The following is a 24,706-nucleotide window of genomic DNA, read 5'->3' as shown; positions in this document are numbered from 1 at the left end:
GGTCTGAGAGGACAGTACACTCTTCATCCACCTTGAAGGCAACACGTTCCCGGCCCGACGGAGTCTCCGGCTCCGAAGAGCCAAAAGATCTCCTCTGAACCGAGGGTGATGGCTCCGAGGCCGAAGTAGGCGCCGAACTCACCTGCGCCGAAGCTCTGAGTGGTAGAGAAGGCTATGACAAGGTTTCCATCTCACTCCCCACCCCCCGGAGCCGACAAGGGAGTGTCGGCCCCCAATCCCTCAAGAGAAGGTAGTATCGATGGGATCAGAGCTAATGTCGGACCCGAGAGACCCGGGGTTTTTGGATCCGATGGTTCCACCACAATGACCTCCATGCACTCCGGCTCCAAACTCAGGTTAAGTCGAAGGAGGAATCGATGACAAAGTAGGTTGGTCAGTAGGCTCCACTACCATATGGGCTGGGCTCAATAAGATTTTTGCCAAGGCCAGTGTCCTCAGTAGCCTCTTCACCACCCTCTCCACATCGTCATTCGAAAGGCTCCTAGATGATCAGGAGGAATGGGTGGACGATCAGTGACTTCCTGCCACAGACTGGAGAACTGGGGACTGTTGCATGGAACGCACCGGTTCCAAGTAGGGAGACCTGGATCTTTTATGGCTCCTAGATGGTTCCGAAGATACTGATGGAACCGAAGGAGATGAAGCCTTTTCAGACCTGATAGCCATCAGTTACCATGAACTTGATGGTTTGTCTTTGCCCTTCGACAGTTCCAAAGCAGGAGCCGACAAAGAAGCCAATTTGGAAGGTTTGTCAGGTTTTCCTGCCTGATTCCCTTCCTTCGATGCCTCAAAATGCCCTTTCAGTAATCCCCTCAAGATTAGCTTGTTCTTGCGCTCATGCCGGACTCTAGAGCTATAACCATGACAAATGGAACAAGAGTCCTGCAGGTGAACAGCTGGTATGACCATCAGTTAGAGACATCTTTTGGGTGCAGGAATCACACTTCTTGAATCCAGAAGACTTGGATTCTTTAGAAGCTTCCTTGGACATATTTACCACAAAATACAACAGCGATCACAACAAAATACTACAATAGAGGAAAGAGACACGCGTCAAAAAAAACAGATAGAAAAAGTTTTTTTGGTTTTTGTTTTTTTTTTTTTTTATGAAACGGAAAGAAACGGAAGGACGAATCTCTAAATCAAACGACAACTCCTCCAACCAAGGAGATGCCTTTAACTCAAATGGCTAGCGCCTTAGGTAGAGAGGGGAAAAAAAGGTAAAGCCCTCTAACTAAAATGGGCTGAAAGGGTAGGACGAATCCTCTAACTTAAATGGATTTGTAAGTTAGAAAGAAGGGAAAGGGTAGGCCTGAAAGATAAGAAATGACGGCCTCAACAACAAACAGCAATTAGGCAGGTGGTGGATAGAGTGATAGCCAAACAACAGATTCTACTGACCTACAGAAACAAATATGCTACCAAATAACAAAAATTTACAAGAAAATATTAGAAAAGCAATCTACCTTAGCCTGAGCCAGTCGTCACCAATCCCGAAGCTTCAAACAGCAAACTTGATCTGGGTAACTCTCGCTAGGCATGTTGAGATAGGGTCTAGCCTAGAGCCAATGGAAGCTGTTGAGCTTTAGAATGTGGCCAAGTTGGAGCCGAGGATCAGCTCTGAATCCAACCAGCAAGAAGGAAGGTGAGATAGGTACAACATAACATTAGCCGCTTCATATGCTAGTTATCATCCTTTGAAGGCAAAATGCCAAGGTACTGGATGTGATGTAACATATGGAATAAAAACTACACCAGCAACTGCATCACTTGCCTTTTTATTTTTTTTTTCTGTTCAGTGAATTTCTTTATAAGGTGGTCTCAACTAAAAAGTTTCTCTTAAGAAGGCCTTATAAAGCTTTGATGAAGCAAGGGAAGAATTCTCAAATCCAATATGGATGTTAGAGATTGCTGCCAAGTGAACCTTAATGGTCAAGAAGCTAGCTCCTTCATTGAAAATTGTTGCTAAAATCTCAAGGACACTTTGTATAAGGGCTGAAAAGGGTCAATAAGTCTTTGATGAGCCCAAATAACAAATCTCTTCCATTTACTTCTATAAACATTTAGAATATGATATACAGAGGATTAGAGCATAGGCTGTCTGGCTACTAACAGAAGTGGAAAAACCATGCTGTCAGCTTTAAGTTTAAGATATCTGGATAAACTGGGCCTATTTTACTTACTCGCAAATGTCGACTACCCTTCCATCAACACCTAAGTGTTGAACATCCTCTTCAGCAAACGGCCACATCATCGATTTCTTTCCAAGGGAAAGAAATTGGTTGGCTGTTGTTTGAAATCTGCCCTTTTCCCCGCTGTAGTGCGATCTCGGAGTTAGTATATTTAGTTGAGGGTGGGTGGGGGGTTAGCCCCCCCACTTCATAGGCTTTGTTAAATTGTGGTGTTCATATTTGGGCTACTGATTTCAAGAAATTGATGATGTGGCTGTTCGATGAAGAGGACATTCGACATTTAGGTGTCGATGGATAGGTACTCAACATTCTGACAGTTCAATTTGACTAAGTAATATAGACACAGATAAACTATGCCTGTCGAGTGAGACAGGAGATCTGGAGTTGAATCCAGAATCCAAAGTGGGTAAAATAGATGAGGTCAAAGAAAGGGGAACCAAATCTGTCAAAGCCAGTAAGGTGCAATGAGGACGACTTTGGTCTTGAACCTGCCTGTTTTCTGCAGAAGTTTGGAGATCAGGCAAGTCAGGAGATAAGCATAGAGGAGAACGGGGGCCAGTCTTGGAACACAGCATCCCTCGGTGATTCCCCCAGAGGGGGGATTAGGACAAGAAGTTGCTGCACTTGTTGTTTAGGGGAGAAGCAAAAAGATCACAGCAAGGTCTGCCCCACTGATGGAAAGTCATTTCTATCACTTTCATGTTGAGAGACCACTCATGAGATAATAGAATGGACCTGCTCAATTTGTCCACTATCACATCAGACATCCCCAGAACATGTGTTGCTGTTAGAAAGTGGTTGGATGAGATCATCCATTGCCACACTCTGAGTGCTTCTCAACACAAGTGGTAAGATCTGGTTCCCCTTTGTTTGTTAATGTACCAGACTACCAACATGCTGTCTATCCGAATCGTAATTGTTACTAAAGGGAGAGGGTTCTTAAAAACCTGCAACACTAAGAGCACTGCTCTCATCTCTAGGACACTGATATGCAAATTGGCCTCTTCGGGGCACCAGGTGCCTTGGACTGTTTCCACAGGAAGTGCCCCCCCCCCAATATGGGATATGTCTGTGGCCACTATCGGCATGGGTTGAGGGAGAATGAAAGGACAGCCTTGTAGAGTATGATCTGATTGAATCCACCACCAGAGGTATCCCTTGGATGCTTGAGTGATCCTTACTTGAACTGACATTTGTTGATAAAGAATTGACCACTGGGTTGATAGCATCCAATGAATAATTCTCACATGAAATCTTGCCACAGGGACTAAAATTATGGCAGCTGACATTGACTCCAAGTCGTGAAGAATTGATTGGGTTGAAATTTTTGTACGATGAAGAGTTTTCTTGACCTGAAATCTTAACAGTTTGTACTCTTGCTAGAGCAAGCAAAGCTGTTTACCATAATGAAAACTGTTCCTATAAACACCAGTATTTGAGACAGCTCAAACTGGGATTTGTTGTAGTTTACTATGATTTCTAGAAGGGAGCAAGTCTGCAGCACCTGATCTCTCGCTGTTATGAGTAGATGCCTGGTCAAGGCAGTGATGAGCCAGTCATCTAGATACAGAAACACCTGGAATCCCTGCAGTCTCAAGTGAGCTGCTACCACTGCTATGCATTCGGTGAACACCCTGGGGGCTGTGGTGAGACCAAAGGGCAGGGCCGCAAACTGGTAATGACTGGCTTCCAGCCAGAAGCATAAATACCTTCTGGACTGCCTGTTCATTTTTATGTGATAGTACATATATTGACGTTCTATTGAGCACATACAGTCGTCCTTGCCCAAAAAAGGGTAAAATGGACTGAACCATGACCATCCAAAGCTTTGTATGCCAAACTGACTTGTTCAAGATGCTGAGATCCAAAACTGGTCTCCTCCAGTCCCCTGTTTTTTTGGCACTAAAAAGAATATTGAGTATGTTCCAGATTCCAGCTGGTCTGGTGGGGCCTCTTGGATGACTCTTTTTTTCTAGCAGCTTTTTTTATTTCTAGTGTGCTGCTTTCCTCTGATTGGGTGGAACATCAAGAAATCTTCTTGAGGATGGAGGTGGAAGGGAAAAGGGAATTATATCATCTCTGGAAATGATCCTCTGCACCCAGGTATCTTTTGTGATATCTAGCCAGGCTCTCCGGTGTGGGTCTATATTAGAAGAGCGAAACGACTAAACAACGAACACTCTTTCGTCAACACATAAAACCCGAAGTCTGAAAACAGTGAAGCTACGGAACAGAGATTTTTTTCCCCAGGGAAAAAAATCACTGGGCCATTCTTCGGACATTGCTGTTTTCCCCACTGTGGTGCAATCTCGGAGTTGGTATATTTAAGTAGGAGAGGTGTGATGGCAAAGCCCCCTACTTTATTTTGTGTTTATAATTTTTTTTGGAACAGTGATTTTTTTTCCTGGGGGAAAAAAATCACTGTTCCGTAACTTCGCTGTTTTCAGACTTCAGGTTTTATGCGTCGACAAAAGAGCATTAGCTCTTTAGTCGGTTCGTTCTTCTAATATAGACGCCTCCGGTGTAGGGACAAATGACCCCTGACTGGCTCCAGAAGGGAGCAATCGGGCTTCCATTCAGGAGTTCTGGTAGGGTCTGTCACAGATGGAATCTCTAGACCCTTCATTCTGCAAGCCACCTCTACCGTAAAGGTGGCGTCTTCCATTTGAATTCCCCCCTCTGGGGGGACTATCTCCACATGAAATTTAGAAAGGACTCTGGGAGTATCTGAACCACATTTTTGTCCCCCTCACTGGTTTCTAGAGAAGGTCTTTTGACGGGTCAAAAAATTCATACAGCAGAGAGGGTCTTTCCATCTTTCTCACATGTAGAGAGTGTATCCTTCAGTTTGTGGCCAAATAAGGAAGTTCCGTCAAAGGGGCCACTGATGAAAAAAGACCTGAAGGGCTCTGCAAAATCATACAAGTGCATCCAGTCATGTCTCCTAATGGAAACACCTGAATCCCCTGCCCTTGAGGTACTATCAGCTACATTACAGATAAGCCTCATAGATGAATTTGAAATGGATTATAAAATCACCAAGTGTGAGCCCAGAAAAGCCTGAGTCTCAGTAGTAGTGGTCCTTGAAAGAGATTTTGAGAGTTCCTTTATCAAATCTCTTTGTAGTCTAGTAAAATGTGCCAGGTAGTTCAGTGACCTGAGAGTGAAGGTTGCTGAAGCATAAAATTGCTTCCCAAACCTGTCCAAAGCCCTAAACTCCCTGTTAGGGAGATAGACATTGGAACTCTCTTCTCTGAGTTACTTCCTCGTGGCTGTGGCTATGACCATATCATTCACAGAACTCCATTACTCCAAAACTCCTTTCCTTCAGGTGGTGCCAGAATCCTAGCTTGTCTTTTGGGACAGGTTCAACCATGGCAGGCTCCTTCCACGTCCACTTAGAGATCAAATCAATGAGCTCATCAGCGGGCAGAGTTACACAGGAGGTAGACGGGCCAGACCCGAACACCTCCAGGAATACCCATTCCTCTGGAGAAGGATTGTGGGAGGACCATCCACCTCATTGTTTAAGGATTTCTAGGATGCCTCTAAAAGTGATGCCTTCAGGTGGTGATCTTGGGGATCCTTCCCCTTCATCAAAGTCGATATCCTCATGACAGATTTCTCCAGGGAATCCAAGTGTGTCCTTTTGCACTTTCTCTTCTCTGGGTACTTCATTGGTGGGATGCTCCTCAGAAGTATCAACAGAAATGGTGATACCTTGCTAGGTAGCCTGCATTGTTTGGGCTGGCTGTCCCTATGGAGTTGAATGTTGAGGCTCAAGGCACAAAGACAAATGAGATCCTGAGGGTCGATCCGAGAAGGGAAAGACCGTTAGTCCTGCCAGAACAGAGAAAAGTCCCTCCACTACCTCAAAGGTAGAATGTCCCATGAAGAAGGAAGCCAACAGAGACAAGAAGCCTCTCTTCTACCCCATTGGCTCCATCTGCCCCGAAGGCATTCCACCAGAGACAAAGGTTAGAGCTGAGCTGTCCAGTACCGAGATGGTTTCGACAACTTTAGAGTTGACTCCAACACCTCAGATCCGGCAGGGACACTGCGGTTCTGAGAGTCATCCAGTTCCAAACTTGTTGGAGGCAGAGTGCTTAGAGAAACCCCTCAGAGCCAAAGATGAAAACATCTTCAGATCCGATGTTGATGGTCTCGGCAAACTCGGATACAAAACCTCCAAAACAGTCAGCCAGATCGGAGAAGGGGCCAGTGGTGGAGGGGTAGAATGGGTCAAAGCTTCCTAACCCAAAAGGGTAGGAGTCATAAGAACATCCTTCTTTATTTACACTGAGAGAAATTTCCTCATCATCTGATCCACATCTGCTTCAGTGAGTCTCCTGGAAGAATGAAAGGAGAGTAACAAAGGAGATTTGGAATGTCTTCTTTCCTTAAATGGAGATGGAACCCTGGATGCCACTGGGTCAATAGTAGGAGAATAACGGGTCCCTGGAAGAGGCCTCAGATCCAGTGTACTCGAATCCAAAGAAGTCTTCTGCACTTCCAAAATCGGCGTCAAAGCAGAAGCCTTCAGATCTGACCTAAACCTATTTTTTGGAAGTTCCGTCAAGGACGTCGTAGAGGATCCCAACAGTCTAGGTGACTTCCTTGAAGTCTCCTTATGCTTGGATTTGGGGGACTGATCCCCAGTAAATGCTTCAGAAAAGGCAGATGGTAACAAGCCTTCTAAAATCAACTTGTTTTTTTCATCCAATACTTCTCGTGGATTAAAGTTTCTGCATATAGAACATTCTACATTTAAGAGGTCTGGGCCTAGCCAATACACACATAAATTATGTGCATCTGACAGGGGAAGCTTATGACCACATTTCAAGCATTTCTTTAAGCCTGAGGGGCCTTACTCTGACATTTTAATAATAAACTAAATACTACCAAAAGATACAAAAAGATTTTTTTTTTATTGGTAAAGGGAGGAAAAGAAAGAGGTACCAACAATGGTACAAGAGATTACACAGAGAAGTGTAAAAAGTTTCAAAAGAAGTAAAGGCTTTAAAAGCAGCAAATATCAACACTGGTAATTATAAGTTATGTACTTACCATAACTTGGCATCTGTGTTGTCCTTCTTCATTCTTCCTCACTACAGGGTGTAGGATCCGACTGTCGGATCTGATACGGCCACTATCTTATATACTTCAGAGCAAGTCTCAAGCTCCACTCTTTACCCATAATCCCCTAGACCATCCCTAAGACTCATATATATATATATATATATATATATATATATATATATATATATGTTCATGGGTTCATAGGTTGGTACTAGGCTATCGGCCCTAGGGCCTATACAAGCCTAGCCATAACAATTCCCTGGATATTTCTTCCCACAATATTTACTTCTCTGGACCCCTGTCTAGCAGGGCGACTGACATGATCCCCGGGGTGAATTACCTATCTCCCATCTAATCATCAAGGTTCCTTTTGAAGACGGCCAAGGAGGCACTCTGCTTGACATGTATGGGCAGTCTATTCCAGAGTATGGGGAGTCTCTGGGTCAGGAACTAATCCCTCCAGCATGTTTTGTTCATTGTGATGACAAGGTTTAGATCCCTGGAGTGTGTGGGTCTGAGGGATTGGAATTTATTTAAGTGGAGCATGCCCAACAGCTCAGGGTTTGACATGGCCTTGTATGTTAAGCAGAGATCGCCTCAGAGTAAACGATATGCCATAGAGTATAGCTGGAATTTTTTAGACGGTCAGCATATGGCATCTGCTTTAGGCCTGTGATTCTTTTAGTGAGGTATTTCTGTGGCCTTTCTAGCTGTTGCGGACGGCTTGTGAGGTACATACCAAATGGGGCATTATATTCTATAATGGGTCTAATGAGGGATGAGTACAGTGGGACAACGATCTCCTTTTTTCTGGATGAAAAGCCTTTAGTGATGAGGTGTGCCACATAGAAAGATTTCCTGACTGTTGTGGCGATGTGGTTATCGAAAGTGAGACCACTGTCCACCTGTGTCCCTAAGTCTCTCATCACATTTTCGATGTTTAGTGTACTGCCACCTATGTGGTAATTCATGGGTACATGTTTTTTCCAAAGGGGATAACTATACATTTCCTGGCATTAAGCTTGAGCCCATGGCTCTGGCACCAGGCATCTGTTTCTGTTAAGGCCCTTTTGTAGAATATCCACATCATCTGGGGATTCAATAATGGCTCCCAGTTTGCAGTCATCTGCGAACTTTGTTGGCCAGAGTCCCTTAGTGTTGGCCTTACTTCAGAGAAGTAGATGCCAAACAAGAGTGGTCCCAGGACTGAACTCTGAGGTACTCCACTTGTCACTTGTCTGGAGCTGGATTTGGAGTCGGCTACTTTTACAGTCTGGGTTCTGTCAGTAAGCCAGTTGGCAACCCATCGAGTGACAAAGGGATTTATGCCCAGCTTAGTAAGTTTATCTATGATTCCAGAGTGGGGGATGGTGTTGAAGGCCTTAGTGAGGTCCAGATAGGCTGTGTCGACCACTTTACCCTCGTCTACAGCTCTGGAGACTGATTCGAAGAAGTCAATCAGGTTCAGGAGACAACATCAGCCCTTCACAAACCCAAGCTGGGTGGGGTCTAGTGTTTGAAGGTTGTCAGTGTCTTTGTTTATAAGTTCCATGATAATGCATTCCATGCCCTTGCAGATCAGGCTCGTCAGACTGATGGGACGGTAGTTCCCGGGATCCAAGGTGGATCCCCCTTGTGGAGTGGGATAAATATAGCTGTGCGCCACTCAGTGGGCACGAAGCCTGAGGTGAGGCTATGATTAAACATGACACTTAGGTGAGGTGCCAGTTCATTTTGTAGTTCATGTAGTACACAGCCTGGGATGTCATCTGATCCCATGGATGCTGTATTCTTAGCTTTGGAGAGTGCGGTTTCTACCTGTGCGGCCGTGATTACCGGAATTTGGCAATCTTTTGGTATTGAGATGGGTCCTTCAGGGGGTGAGAGGGGAGTGAAGTTGGCACTAAATCCATCTGCCAGGATATTGGCAATATCATTGGGATCAGTATATTTAATGCCATTCTGTTGAAGCTCAGAGCAGATCTGAGCATTGCCATTTAGATTCTTGACATAACTATAGAATGCCTTGTGGTTGTCTTTGGAATCCTTGGCAATTTTATTTTCGTAACTAGCTTTTGAGGATTTTATGAGGGATCTCAGCTTCTTACTGAGGCTGGTGAAGGAGTTTTTTGCATCCTGGGATTTTCCTCTTTTCTGCAACAGTTTCTTCCTTCTGTTGTATAGTTTGTTTATAGCAGGGGACCACCAGATTGGCGTCCTTTTTTGGCAGGAGAGCATCTTGGTTCTATTTGGGATGGCATGATTCATGCAAGAGTGGATGTGCTCGTACAGTGCTTTAGTGCAGGATTCTGCAGTCGAACTTTCAGATCCTGTCTACATGGGTGTCATGAAGTTTGTCACTTCTGACTTCAGTAGCATGAAGTTGGCTTTGGAGAAGTTTTAAGGAGGTTTCCTTACTGGGGGGTGGGGATGGGATGTGGATGTCAAGGGTGATTTGCTTATGGTCAGACCTGACCAATGAGGGGTGACCACTGGTGTGGAGCATCTATCTCTCATGTTGGTAATGACCAGGTCTAGGATATTGGAGCCCCTGGTGGGACAATGGATATATATATATCCATATGAAATAACTGCATTCCCATGATAGAAATCAAACTATAGAGGAGACAAAATCTCCTGAGCAGGCTCAAACCAAGAATCTGTGGTTCTGGAGATATCTAGGAAATCATCCAGGAACAAAGGAAGTGGGATGGATGGGGGAAAAGTGAGGAAGAATGAACAAGGACAACACAGATGCCAAGTTATGGTAAGCACATAACTTATAAATCTGATGTTGTCCTCTTCATTCTTCCTCACTAGTGGGTCAGAGTCCTCAGCTACATAAGTCTAGGGTGGCTTTCATAGAAGGATATGATGAAGCACTGCTGAGCCAAAGGAAGCCCTGCCTCTGGAGATAATGTCCAGCTTGTAATGAGTAGCAAAGGTATTTACAGTAGACGAAGTGGCTGCCACACAAATGTCGTCAATGGAAGATCTGGAGGAAAAGGTAGCTGAAGTAGACATGCACCTGGTTGAATGGGCTTTAGGTGAGTGATACAAACTTAGACCCTTTGTGTGGTAAATCAGTGAAATGCAGTCTGTAATCCATTTAGCCAAACTGACTCTAGACACTGCTTTTCCCAAACAATTAGAAGAGAAGGACACAAAAAGCTGATAAGATTTTCTATGGTGTTTTGTTTTGTGAAGATAAAAATCTAACTAACGATGAACATCTAGAAGGTATAGCATGTATTCACCTTTTTTGAAAAATTGGGAAAATACTGGGAGTTGAATGGATTGCTTAAGATTTAACTCAGTGGCTACCTTGGGCATGAAGGAAGGGTTGGGTCAAAGGGATACTCTATCTTTGTGGAAGACAATATAAGGGAATTTCGCTGATAAAGCCTGAAACTCAGAGATTCTCTTCACTGAGGTACTAGCCACAAGCAGAATAGTTTTCCAGGAAAGATATTTCAAATCACAGGTGCTTGCTAGTTCAGAGGGTCATTGGGTTAATCCTTGAAGAACTACTGTGAGGTCCCACAGTGGGGAAAGTTCTTTGACTGGAGGTCTGAGAAGGAAAACTCCGTTCGTGAAAGCTTTCCATAATTTAGTAGAAGGCAAGGAGAAATTTTGATTTACTGAGTGAAAATCAGATATTGCCGCTAGATGGAGCTTAATCATGGAAAAGCTAGCTCCTTGATCATAGAGGTGGCTAAGAAACAGTGAAATATATCTAATCAAAGTTGAAAAGGGATCAGCATTCTCTTTGCAAGTCCATATAGAAGATATTTTCCACTTACGTTTGTACAGTTTTTTTAGTGGATGACTTCTGAGAGTCCAGGACAGCATGACATACTGTAGAAGCGAGCCTGAACTGTCTAACAATTATTGGAATTGAAGAAACCATGCGGTTAGCTTGATGGCATGGAGATTAGGGTACTAGCATTCTGAAGGGTGAGAGGAGATCCTGAGAAGCCTCCAGAATCCATTGAGGATATTTGACATGAGACCACAGGAAAAGGAACCACAACTGGCGATGCTAAAAGGGGGCAATGAGGATGACTTAACTCTTTGACCTCCTTGCTTTCTGAAGGAATTTTAAGATCAGAAGTAGAAACGGAGGAGCATATAGGACGCCTGGGAGCCAACTGTGGACTATAGTGTCCCTCGCTGACTGCCCCTGAGGGGGGATCAGACCAAAATAATTGCTGCACTTTTTTTTTTGCTACACTTGCTGAAGGGACAGGCAAACAGGTCACAGCAAGGTTGGCCCCAATGGCTGAAAATCCTGTCTGCTACTGACTGACTGAGGGACTACTCGTGAGGAATCAAGATGGACCTGCTGAGTTTGCCCGCCAATATGTTGTTTTTCCCAGGTATGTGTGTTGCAACTAGAAAGCAGTCTGAAGAGATTGCCCATTCCCAGACTCTCACGGCCTCACTGAATAGTAGGTAAAAACAAGTTCCTCCTTATTTGTTGATGTGAATAGCAATGGTCCCTAAAGAAAGGTTGTCCTGAAAGGGTTACAATGACAGAAAGACTGCCCTCATCTCTAGGACATTGGTATGCAACTTGGGCTCTAAAGGGGGACCACATGCCTTGGACCAATTTCCCACTGTAATGCCCCCCACCCCAGCTGGGAAATGTCCATGGTCACTGTGGCAACTGGCAGGGGAAGAGAAAATGGCCTGCCCAAGTGCAGGTCCTGGCAATGAAGCCAACAAAGAACATGGCATTTTCAGATTGGAGTTAGTTTTACAGGAATAGAGAGAGGATGATGGAGGGGTGACCATTGAAATACCAAAGTCCACTGGAGCACCCTCATGAAAAACCTGGCTAGGGGGACTAGTATGATTGCCGCTGACATGGAATCCAGGACCTGTAATACCAGCCTCGCAGGCGAAGAAGGATGAGACAGCATGTCCTGTATCTGATTTCTCAAGGAAGATATTCTGTGCATTGGAAGATATGCCCCTGTGTGCAAAGCATCTATCTAGGTTCCTATAAATTCCAGGTTTTGCACTGGGGTTAATTTTGATTTTGATAAGTTTACAGAAATTCCTAAAAAGGTTGAAATATACATCAAATAGTCTCTGTCCTGAATCAGTCTATGCTTGGTTGGGGTAGTAAGGAGCCAATCATCTTGGTATGGAAACACCTGTAATCTTCTGAGCCTCAAGTGAGCTAATACCACTGCTATGCACTTGATGAACACCTGGAGGGCTTTGGTGAGACCAAAGGGCAGTGCTCTGAATTGGTAGTGATTAGTTCCCAGCCGGAAGTGCAGAAATTTCCTAGAGCACCTGTATCTTTATGTGATAGCATGCATCCTGGAAATCTTTGGAGCACATCCAGTCATATCTGCACAAGAGCAGTAGAATTTACTGTACTGTAACCATTTGGAACTTGGACTTCACTACATATTGATTCAATTTGCTTAGATCCAGGATTGGTCTGAGGTCCCGTTTTCTTTGGCACCAAACGGAAGAGGGAGTAAGTTCCATGTCCTTTCTATTCAGTTGAAACCTTTTGAATGGCTCTTTTTTTGAAGCAACTTTTGTTTGGATTTCTAGGGCTGCTGACTCCCTCTGACTGGGTGGAACGTCAGGGAGTTTCTTGTTCAGTCTTGTAGGAATAAGGGAAAGGGAATGTAATAGCCTCTGGAAATAATAGAAAGCACCCATTTGTTTTGCGTAATACTTGTCCAGGCTTCTGGGTGCAGAGAAAAACGTCCCACTACTGCCTCCAGAGAAGAGAAATTGAGCAGCATTTTATGAGCGCTAATAGCATCTGTCAAGAAAAGAGTCCCTAAAGCCCTGATTCTGCATAACCCCTCTGCCTCTAGGATGAAGCCTGGCATTGAAACCTCCTCCTATGCCTCTGGAAGAGAGATTTCCCCGCAAGTCCTAGAAAGGACCTTGAGACTTACAAAACCACATGTTCTTGCCACCTTGTTGGTTCCTGGAGAAAGTAAGCTGAGGGGTAGAAAACTTGAGTCCAACAGCAGACAGGGTATTTCCTTCTTGCTTGTTGCAGGTAAGTGTTTCCTTGAGTGATGGTCTGAAGAGGGAGGAACCATCGAAAGGTTCATTAAAAAGAAGTTATGTACTCATCATAACGTTCCATGTATGTAGTCCATCTCGCCGAACATTATTACATGTGGGTTCAGAGCCGATCCTCGGCTCTGACTCGGCCGCTTAGAAAGCCTGAAAACTTTTGAATGGCTCATGGCTAATAGGTATCCCATGATGCATGCGCACATTCCCCAGATCTTGTTTGCTACTAGTCTACCAGAATAAGACAAGAAAAAGAACAAAGGTCAGGAAGAATAAACTGTAATAAAAGGAGCCCTTGTGGCAAAAACCACTGTAGAAAAGGAAAAACTGTATCCAGATCCTCCAGGAAGGGGGCTGGTGGGTGGGATCTTAATAATGTTCGGCGAGATGGACTACATACATGGAACGTTATGGTGAGTACATAACTTCTTTATGTTATGTAGTCCTATCTCGCCTCCATTATTACATGTGGGACAGCGTCTCTAGCATCTTGAATGAGTGGCTCACTGGAAGATACTCCCGAGTACCGTGGAACCAAACAAAGTTCTACCCCTGGAAGTTAAATCCAATTTATAATGGGAAATGAAGTAATAAGGGGTAGCCCATGTTGCTGCTGCACAAATACTATCAATAGGTGTCCTGGCTTGGAAAGCAGCAGAAGTAGAGAAGAACCTGATGGAATGTGCTTTGACTTTAAAGGGTAACTCCTTTCCTTGAGAACTGTAAATAAAGGAAATACAACTAGAGATCCAGTTCGAAAGTGTAACCTTGGAAACTGGCAAGCCCATTCTCGCCTCAGCAAAGGAAATAAACAGCTGTTCTGATTTTCTAAATTCTTTGGTCCGGTGGATATAGAAACGTAGTTGCCTGTGTACATCCAATTGGTGGAATGTATACTCTACTTTAATGGAGTGATTAGGGAAGAACACTGGCAATTCAATTGTTTGGTTTAAGTGAAATTGAGAACAGACTTAAGGAATAAAAGAAGGGCTGGTCCAGAGAGAGACCCTATCTTTGTGAAAAATTAAATATGGAGGTTTAACAGACAGAGCCTGTAATTCAGAAACTTGCCTGGCTGAGGTTATTGCTACCAGAAAAAGAGTCTTCCAAGACAGAAATTTCAGCTGACAACTATGGGCTGGTTCAAAGGGTGGCAGAGTAAGTCTAGACAGAACTAGATTCAGGTCCCAAGGAGGAACGGTGTCTTGCACAGGAGATCTTAACATCATGGAACCCTTAAGAAAGGATCTGAACAGTTTGTGAGACATAAGACTGGAATCATTAATCCCCACATGAAAATTAGATATTGCTGCTAGTTGAACTCGGACAGTAGCAGTCGCTGAACCTTGGTGAAAGAGTTCTGAAAGAAACTCTAGAATAAGAAGTTATGAACCTACCATAACATTCCATGTTAGTTGTCTTCTTCTCGCCTTCTTTCTTGCTGGATGGGTTCGGAGCCAATCCTCGGCTCCGACTCGCCCTTCTACTAAAGCTCGAGAGCTATTTACCAGCACGAGGCCTCCCCATATCTCACAATGCTAGGCGTCAGATACCCAGATCTCGTTTGGCAGAGCTAACACCATGGAAAAAACAAATCTTTGGAGACACCTGTCCAAACTACAAGGTTTACCTACAGTGCTAAAAACAGAGGACATAACCTAGAAAGGAGTCAACCAGAGGAAGAAGGCCTCAAAAGGGATTCTTCTCGGTCTGTCCAGGCTAGGGGGATGGAGGGTGGGACGCAAGAAAGAAGACAACTAACACGGAACGTTATGGTAGGTACATAACTTCTTAATGTTAAGTTGTCTATCTCGCCTTCATTCTTGCTGGATGGGACAGCGTCCCTAGCACCTTAGCCCTGGGTGGCTCATCGGAACAGACTCTTGAGCACAGTGGAACCAAAATCAGCTTGACTCCTGGAGGCCATATCCAACTTGTAATGTGAAATGAAAGTATGAGGAGTGGCCCATGTGGCTGCAGCACAAAGAGATTCCATTGGTAGTCTTGCTTGAAAAGCTACCGACGTAGCTATTGCTCTGGTGGAATGAACTTTTGGTTTTGTAGGGAGTTCTTTATGTCTCAATTGATAATTCAAAGTAATAATAGAGGCCAACCACCTGGATAAGGTTACTTTAGAAACTGGCAGGCCCTGCTTGCCCTCAGCATAGGACAGGAAGAGTTGGTCCGATGTTCTTGTTTGTTTAGTCCTATCCAAATAAAAACGTAATTGCCTGTGAACGTCCAATTGGTGCAACTTTTGTTCAGCTCTGTTCGAAAAGTTAGGAAAAAAGACAGGAAGATCAATAGCCTGATTCAGGTTTGTCTCGGAAAGTATTTTGGGTAAAAAGGAAGGATTAGTCCTGAGTGAAACTCTATCCTTGTGAAAAACAAGACAAGGAGGACGAATACAGAGGGCTTGAAGTTCCGATACTCTTCTAGCTGAGGTGATGGCTACTAAGAAGAGAGTCTTCCAGGAGAGTAATTTTAAGGAACAGGAGGCCACAGGTTCAAAAGGAGGGAGAATCAAGGAAGGTAATATCAGGTTTAAATCCCACGGAGGCGGGGGATCTTTAATCGGGGGCCTAAGTAAAATAGTCCCTTTAAGAAAGGCTTTACAAAGTTTGTGGGACATGATGCTGGTTTCTGACAGGCCGGTGTGGAAATTAGCGATAGCAGCCAACTGGACTCTAATGGTGGCAGATGAGGAACCTGCTCGAAAAAGTTCTGCCAAAAAATCTAGAACGTGATGGACAGGGGCTGTAAAAGGGTCTATATTTCAAGCCTCCGCCCAGAAAGAGAAACATTTCCACTTACTATCATAAGTCTTCCTGGTAGTAGATTTGTGCTAAGAAAAGATGATTTCACGCACTGGCTGAGAAATATGTGGAAGCCTGGCTAAGGTTGGAAGTGGAGCAACCAAGCTGTGAGGTTGAGAGACTGAAGGGATTGGTGCAGCCCGCCCGATTGATGGACCAAGAGGTCTGGCACTGGGTCCAGATTCCAGGGCTGCTCCAGCAGGTGACGATGCAGGAATGGGAACCAAATTTGTCTAGGGCAGTAAGAGGCAATGAGGATCATCCTGGATCCCAATGTGGTCACTTTCTGAATCAGTTTGGGAATTAAGGGAAAAGGTGGGAATGCATACAGAAGACTCCGGGGCCAATCGTGAATTACAGCGTCTCTGGGGGAGTGGCCTGGGAGGGGGAAGAGAGTGAAGAAGTCATCGCACTTGCTGTTTAGAGGGGTTGTGAAAAGGTCGCAGCAAGGTTGACCCCATCTGCGGAAAATTTTGTCCGCTACTAACTGATTGAGAGACCACTCGTGAGGCATGAGAATAACTCTGTTCAGCCTGTCCGCTATGACATTGGACTTCCCGGGGATGTGCGTTGCTATCAGAAACCGTTGAGAGGAGATCGCCCACTGCCAGAGTCTGAGTGCTTCTTGACATAAGGAATAGGACCTGGTTCCACCCTGCTTGTTGATGTACCACACTACAGACATATTGTTCGTCTGAATTGCAATAGTCCCGGTGGGTAGAGAGTTCTGAAGAGCTTGCAATGCTAAAAGTACCGCTCTCATTTCCAAAACGTTTATGTGCAGGTGATACTCTAGAGGTTGCCAAGTGCCCTGGACAGTCCTGCCCCGAAAATGCCCCCCCCACACACACCTGATCAGGGAGGCATCCGTTGTCACCGTGGCAACAGGAGGAAGAACAAACGGTCTGCCTTGAAGTACTTGAGAGGAGACCATCCACCAAGAAAGGTGGTCTTTGCATGATTGGGTGATTATTATGTTGTGAGACATCAGAAGCTGTTCAAACGACCATTGGGTAAAAAGCATCCATTGAAGAATCCGCATGTGAAAACAAGCCAGGGGAAGTAATGTGATTGCTGCTGCCATGAGACCCAAGGTTTTCAGTACAAATCTGGCCTGAATTCTCTTGCACTGTATTAAGGTCTGGACATGTCTGCAAATGTCTGATACTCTTTCTAAGGGAGGTTTTGCCGACAGCTCTTTTGTATTTAATCTTGCGCCTATAAAGATTATAGACTGACAAGGTGACAATGCAGACTTTTCGAAGTTTATAGAGATACCTAGGTCAGAGCAAGTTTGGATGGTATAATCCCTGGCTCGCAGTAGCTGATGCCTGGTGGAAGCAGTTAGGAGCCAGTCGTCTAGATATGGAAACACCTGGAATCCTCGCCATCTCTGGTGAGCCGTAACCACTGCCATGCATTTGGTGAACACCCTGGGGGCTGTGGTGAGACAAAAGGGCAGGGCTCTAAATTGATAGTGACTGGCTTCCAGCCGGAAGTGGAGAAACCTTCTGGAGCATCTGTCCATTTTGATATGGTAGTGCGCATCCTGAAGGTCTATGGAGCACATCCAATTGTCCTGACCCAAAAAGGGTAGAATGGACTGAAGCATGACCATCTGGAACTTCGTTCTTTGAACAGATTTGTTTAAACTGCTGAGATCCAAAATGGGTCTCCAGTCTCCTGTCTTTTTTGGTACCAAAAAGAACTTGGAGTAAATCCTGGATCCTTGCTGGTCTGCTGGGACTGGCTGGATGGCCCTTTTTTTTAGCAGTTTTGAAATTTCTAGTACTGCTTGTTCCCTTAGACCGGGCGGAACATCTGGAAGGGACTTGTTTGTTTGTATAGGGGTGTGGACAAAGGGGATTTTGTAACCCTCGGATATGATAGACCGTACCCATTTGTCTTGTGTGAGGAGTTGCCAGGCTTCTGGGTACAGTGACAATCTTCCCCCGACTGCCTCCGAAGGTGGACAGTCGGGCAGCCCCTCAGGGGTGCTGAAAGGGTTTGTCAGAGAAAGATTCTCTGCTACCCTGATTTTGCAGACCCCCTCTGCCCCTCGGGTGGCATCTGTTATTGTTTCCTCCTCTGCCCCTGGAGGGAAACTCGCCACATGTGTCAGGCATGACTCCCTAGGGTTTCTGAAACCACATGTTTCCACTCTTCTGACCTTTAGGGTATGGTCTAGAGGGAGTAGAAAAATGGACTCCCACGGCAGAGAGAGTCTTGCCTTCCTGCTCACACCTGGTAAGGGTATCCTTCAGCTTTGGTCCAAACAAAGCCGAACCATTGAAGGGGGTAATGGTGAAGGACGCCTTAAAGGGGTCATCAAAGTTACATAACCACATCCAGGCATGTCTTCTCAAAGCCACGCCTGTACCTGCGGCCCTACTCACCCCATCGGCTGCATAAGAAATGAGCCGCATGGAGGAGTTGACTACAGACTTATGGGTCGCCAGCTGGGAGGTAATCTCATCCTGAGACCCTGCAGCTGATGGATCCTGAAGGGTATCACCCAGTTCCTTGAGAAGATCCCTTTGAAGGCGGGTGAAATGGCACAGATAATTCAGCGACCGCATGGAAAAGGTCGCTGAAGAAAACATCCGCTTCCCGTACCTGTCCATTGTCCTAGATTCTTTATTAGGTGGATGGACAGGCACCGAAGGGTCAGCCAATTCCTTCTTAGTGGCTGCTGCCACCACCATGGCATCAACAGGGACACCTTTTGTCAGAAATTGCTTGTCAGTTGGGGCTGTAATGAATTTAGTGGGCCTGCGGGGAGTTGGTTCCACTGTGTCCGGGGCTGTCCACACCTTCTGAGCCACTACTTCCATGAGTGGGTCGAAAGCTGGAGACACCCAGGAGGTGGGAGGGCGAGAACCAAACGCGTCCAGGTACACCGATTCGTCTTCGGAAGGGTTAAAGGCAGTCCAGTTCCCCCTTTGCCTAAGGATCTCAAGGATGTCTGAAAAAGAGACATCCTCAGAGGGGGACCTTGGGGACCCTTCCGAATCCTCCAAGTCGGTATCAGACGTGACTGACTCGGGGGAGTCAACATGTTTCCTCTTACATTTTCTCTTCCGAGGGGGCTCCTCTAAATGATCAGGGAGGCCTCGGAAGAGGAAGATACGCCCAATGGGGCGACCTGGAGCATCTGTTCTCCACGCTTGGGGTCAGGAGGGTGGACAGAGACCGATGCAGGCACCATGGGGGGAGGAGCCGAAGGGGCCGATCGTGGAGCCGACACAGGAGTCAGCACACTCCTCATGACCTCGAAGGCGCCTCTATCAGGCAGAGAAGAGGGTCCCCGCTCTGAAGAGACGTGAACTCCTCCCGGCACCAAGAGGGACGGCTCCGAGGCCGATGTCGGGGCCGAGCTCACCTGCGCTGAGGCCCCGAGAGGGAGAACGGGGTCGGACAAGGGTCCGATGCCACTCGTCCCCTCAGAGCCAATGAGGGAGTCTCGGCGCCCGGATCCCTCCAAGGACGGAACCAATGAAGAGATCGGAGCTGACGAGGGAGCCGAAAGGTGTGGTATCGGCTCCGACGTTCCTATGATTCCAGCCCCAACGAGCTCCGGCTCCAAACACAGTGGTAGAGTCGGTGGAGGAACTGCTGAAGACAGAGGGATAGCCACAGTGTGTTGAGAAGGGCTGGTCAAAATTTTGGCCAGGGCCTGCGACTTTAGGAGCCTACTGACCACCCTCTCCAAGTCATGATTTGATAGCCTGGAGGACCGAGAGGAGTGGGACCTATGGCTCCGCTCCGATTGAAGCAATGGAGACCTCAGAGCCAAACAAGCAGATTCTAAAGAGGGGGACCTTGAACGTTTTCGGCTCAGAGAAGGTTCCAACACTAAGGTCGGAGCCGACTGAGGTCTTGAGATGTCGGTTCCAGCCAGAATCGACAAGGAGGCAGGAGCTCTGCTCAGCGACGGCTCCGAACAGGGAGCCGGCGGTTTGGCGGGCTTTAAGAATTTTCCCGACAGAGGCTTAGCCGGGGATCCTTCTGGCTTAAGTAAGCCTCTCAATATGAGCTTGTTCCTATGCTCCTGCAGGACTCTCGGGCTGAAGGCGTGGCAGACCGAGCAAGAGTCCTGCAGGTGTAGGGGACCCAAGCAATAAACACAAGAAGTGTGACTGTCTGTCAGAGACATCTTCTGACAGCACGAGTCACACTTCTTGAAACCTGAAACTTTGGTATCTTTAGACATTTTAAAAAAAAGGATACCAAACGGAAAAGGTAACTAGTGCTTAATCAAGGCACACACACACGCGCACTAGGTAAACTAACAGTAATAATAACTATAAAACTATAGCCACACAACTACCTTACTAACCTGATGAAGCGCACCAGAGAGTGCGTGAAAGCGCTTGTTTTTTATTAAATTGTGGATTTTTACTTCATGGTGGCTCCTTGCAGTTGATTCTTTTACTACTAACAAATATATACATAAAAATACAAGAAAAAACTACAAAACTAACTAATTGTAGTTAACAAGGCCTAACTTTTAGTTATGTACTTACCATAACTTTAGATGTATGGGATCCATCTCGCCTACATTCTGTACTGATAGGTTCAGAGCCGATCCTCGGCTCCGACTCGGCACGTTATACTATAGAACGAAGTCTCTTATTGGCTGAGCTATCCCACATCCCAGGATGCACCACCACTGCTTCCCCAGATCTTGTTTGTCCGCACACATGCACACACACATAGACTGTTGATATAATATTGCCAGGTGTTTCAAGATGAAACAGCTAAACTCGAACCGTCCGGTCTCTTCTGATCTCCAAGGCAGGGGGAAGGAGGGTGGGTTATTAGGAATGTAGGCGAAATGGATCCCATACATCTAAAGTTATGGTAAGTACATAACTAAAAGATGTTATGTGATCCTATCTCGCCTACATTCTGTACTGATGGGACAGCGTCCCTAGCACCTGATTCCTGGGTGGCTCACTGGAAAACACTCCGGAGAACTGTGGAACCGAAGGAAGCTCGTCCCCGAGATGCCACATCCAATTTGTAATGAGAAATGAAGGTGTGAGGAGAAGACCACGTAGCCGCAGCACAAATGTCACTAATGGCAAGCTTAGAATGAAAGGCTGCAGAAGTAGCCATAGCCCTGGTAGAATGAGCTTTCACTGTAGTTGTGAGCTCTTTATTAGAAATGAAGTAAGTATGACTGATACAGTCTCTGATCCACTTGGCAATAGTGACTTTCGTGACGGCTTTGCCCAATTTATTGTCCGAAAAGGACACAAACAACTGATCTGTTTTCCTTGTTTGGTGCGCCCTATCCAAATAGAAGCGCAATTGTCTGTGAACATCCAAGGTGTGAAAGATGTATTCCGCTCTATTCGTGTACTTTGGGAAGAAAACTGGAAGTTCCAAGGACTGTTGCAGACAAAAACTAGAACAAACCTTAGGAACAAAGGATGGATTCGGTCTGAGGGATACTCTATCCTTGTGAAAAACCAGGTATGGTGGTTTGACATAGGGCTTGCAGTTCCGAAACTCTTCTGGCTGATGTAATTGCAACTAAGAAAGCAGTCTTCCAAGAAAGAAATTTCAAGTCACAAGTTGCTGCCGGTTCAAAGGGGGAAGAGGTCAAAGCACCTAACACAACATTAAGGTCCCACGGTGGAGCGGGATGAGATATCGGGCAAGCAGCCCAGCACCTTTCATGAAGGCTTTACACAACTTGTTGCTCATCAAAGGTGGTTCTATGCTCTCATGAAAATTGGAAATAGCTGCCAATTGAACCTTGATGGTAGAGACCGAAGAACCTTGATTGAACAGAGAAGCTAAAAACTATAGAACCTCTGACACCGGGACAGTTATGGGATCTAATCCCCGGAGTTGGGCCCAAATAGCAAATCTCTTCCATTTGCTGTTATACATTTTCTTAGTAGAGGTCTTATGGGCCGAGGACAAGATATGTATGACTTCCGGGTCCAAAGCATGGTTCCTGACTATGGTCGGAAGAGGAGGAGCCAAGCTGTTAACTTCAACGAGTGGAGGGACTGATGAAGCTGTCCCGGAACTTGGTTCAGGAACCATGGACCGTCCAGTGCATATTTCCGAAGAAAGGGAAACCAGACTTGACGAGGCCAGTATGGGGCAACTAAAATCATTTTGCTCTCCAAGCGAATCGCCTTCTGGATCACCTTGGGAAGAAGGGGAACCGGTGGAAAGGCGTATAGCAGGCCGGTGGGCCAAGCTTGGACTAGGGCGTCCTTGGGAATCTCCCACGGAACTGGGGTGAGAGAGAAGAACTGTTGGCATTTCGCGTTGAGGGGGGTTGTGAAAAGGTCGCAACAAGGAGTTCCCCATCTTCTGAAAATCTGAGTTACCACTGAGTCGTTCAGAGACCACTCATGAGGGGAGAGAATAGTTCTGCTCAGTCTGTCGGCTATCACATTGGATCTCCCAGGAATATGTGTTGCTACCAGAAAACGTTTGGTTGCAACCGCCTAGTCCCATACTTTCATGGCCTCTCTGCAAAGGGGGTAGGATCTGGTCCCTCCCTGCTTGTTCAGGTACCAGACTACTGACATGTTGTCGGACTGAATGGCAATCACGCCCGGAGGGAGGTAATCGTGTAGCGCTTGCAGAGATAGAAGCACCGCCCTCATTTCCAGTATGTTGATGTGGAGGAGACTCTCGTCGGAATGCCACTTGCCTTGGACTGACCTGCCCAGGTAATGTCCCCCCCACCCCATCTGGGAGGCGTCCGTAGTCAATGTGGCCACTGGAGGTGGTGGAACGAAGGGTCGCCCCTGATCCAGGTTGGAGGAAAGAAGCCACCAACGAAGGTCCTGCTTGCACGTCTCTGTGATCAGAATGAGGTGACTGAGAGGGAGATCCTGATAAGACCACTGGACTGACAGGAGCCACTGGAGAATCCTCATATGTAATCTTGCCAAGGGGACTAGGAGAATGGTGGCCGACATGGAGCCTAACAGTTGTAGGACCATCCTGGCTGGGGCTCGGCGTTTGAGAAGCAAGTCACAAACTTGAGACTGTAATGTTTCTATCCTCTCTGTAGGAAGATAGACCCGCATTTGCTTTGAATCTATCTCTACTCCGATAAACCGTATGCGCTGAGATGGCAGCAGCACAGACTTTGCCCAATTGAAGATGATTCCTAGGGAGTTGCCTAGAGATATAGTGGCTGCTAGGTTCTGTAAGAGTAGATGCCTGGAGGTGGCAGTTAGGAGCCAGTTGTCTAGGTATGGAAACACCTGGAATCCTAGACTCCTCAGGTGAGCAGTCACCACCGCCAAACATTTGGTGAACACCCTGGGGGCTGTGGTGAGACCAAAGGGCAGTGCATGGAACTGAAAATGACTGTCTCCCAGGCTGAAGCGCAAATGTCTCCTGGACGCCTGATCTATCAGGATGTGATAATAGGCGTCCTTGAGATCTATGGAGCACATCCAAACACCTTTCTCCAGCAGCGGGAGAATGGATTGCAAAGTGACCATCCGGAACTTGGACTTCTTGACTGATCGATTTAGCTTGCTGAGATCCAAAATGGGCCTCAAGTCCCCAGTCTTTTTTGGCACCAAAAAGAATTTTGAGTAAGTCCCTAATCCGGTCTGGCCTACGGGGACCGGTTGGATGACTCATTTTTGAAGCAGCTTTGAGATTTCAATGGCTGCAAGATCCCGTTGACTGGGTGGTGGGTCCGGGATTTTTTTGAATGGTGGGGGGGTTGTGAAAAGGGGATGATGTAACCTCCGGCGATGATTCGGAGCACCCATCGGTCCTGAGTGATATTCTCCCAGGCCTTTAGGTGCTTCGAAAAACAACCCCCGACTGGCTCCAGAGCTGCGCAATCGGGCAATCCTTCAGGGATGCTGGAAGGCTGAGGAGCCACGAAAGGACTCGCGGTCTCCAGTGTTGCGGGGGCCTCTGCCGCCTCTGGGACTGCGTCTTCCTGAAAAATTTCCCCCTCCTCTGCCTCTAGAAGGGGAATCGTCCTGCTGTGAGGAGTAAGTCTTTTGAGATTTACGGAACCACATTTTCCCCCCTCTTCTAGCCTTGGGATAGGGCTGGAAGGGAGTGGAAAACCGTGCCCCTATGGCAGTCAAAGTCTTACCCTCTTGTTCACAGCGAGTCAAGGTGTCCTTTACCTTGGGTCCAAACAAAGAGGACCCATCAAAGGGAGCGTCGGCAAAGGAAGACTTGAAGGCTTCCGCAAAATGACACAGGCGGAGCCAGGCTTGTCTCCGTAGAGCAACGCCTGTTCCTGCCGCTCTACTCGCCCCCTCAGCTGCATACGAAATGAGCCTCATGGACGAGTTCGATATCGATGATAGGGTAGCCAACTGAGAGCTAACCGTCTGGGCCAACTGCTCAGGTAGGTTACCAGAGAGGGTATCTGAAAGTTCCTTGACCAGATCCCTCTGAAGTCTGGTGAAGTGCATCAGATAATTCAGAGACCTTAAAGTAAAGGCTGCTGAAGTAAGGGTGCGCTTCCCGTACCGATCCATGCTCCTGGACTCTTTATTAGGAGGATGGACGGACGTC

This window comes from Protopterus annectens, chromosome 1.part1 (genome assembly GCF_019279795.1).
Source record: "Protopterus annectens isolate FY-2018-M chromosome 1.part1, PAN1.0, whole genome shotgun sequence".
NCBI lineage: Eukaryota > Metazoa > Chordata > Ceratodontiformes > Protopteridae > Protopterus > Protopterus annectens.
Note: the sequence above shows the minus strand (reverse complement) of the source record.